Below are 416 nucleotides of genomic sequence, written 5' to 3' on the forward strand. Positions count from 1 at the left end.
GAGCTCAATGCTTAAACTATTTTCAGAAGTCTGGAAGATGGCATAATATTCCAGATATCTGCCCTTCACGACCTACAGATATTTGGATCAGGCATATACTTCAGCTGCAGCGCTGTTCATGTACGGCACTCAGCTTCAGCATTTAACATGGGTGTTCAGTTACAAGGAGTCGCAAAAATGATTAATTTTACTAGAAGTCATAAAAATGATAAATGATATTATACAAGTTATTTTATCTATACAAGTTACGTTTCTATATTCCTGGGTCCCTATATCATAACCAGTGCCATTGTTTCACATAGAAGAACGCTAAAACCCCCTCCTCACAAATTTGTTATCACTTCAACTCTCCTTTCTTAGCCTCGTTCCCCATCAGAACAAAACTCCCTTTCTCTGCGGCAAAATCATGGAGACCT

The sequence above is a fragment of the Asparagus officinalis genome, chromosome 1 (genome assembly GCF_001876935.1).
Source record: "Asparagus officinalis chromosome 1, Aspof.V1, whole genome shotgun sequence".
Lineage (NCBI taxonomy): Eukaryota > Viridiplantae > Streptophyta > Magnoliopsida > Asparagales > Asparagaceae > Asparagus > Asparagus officinalis.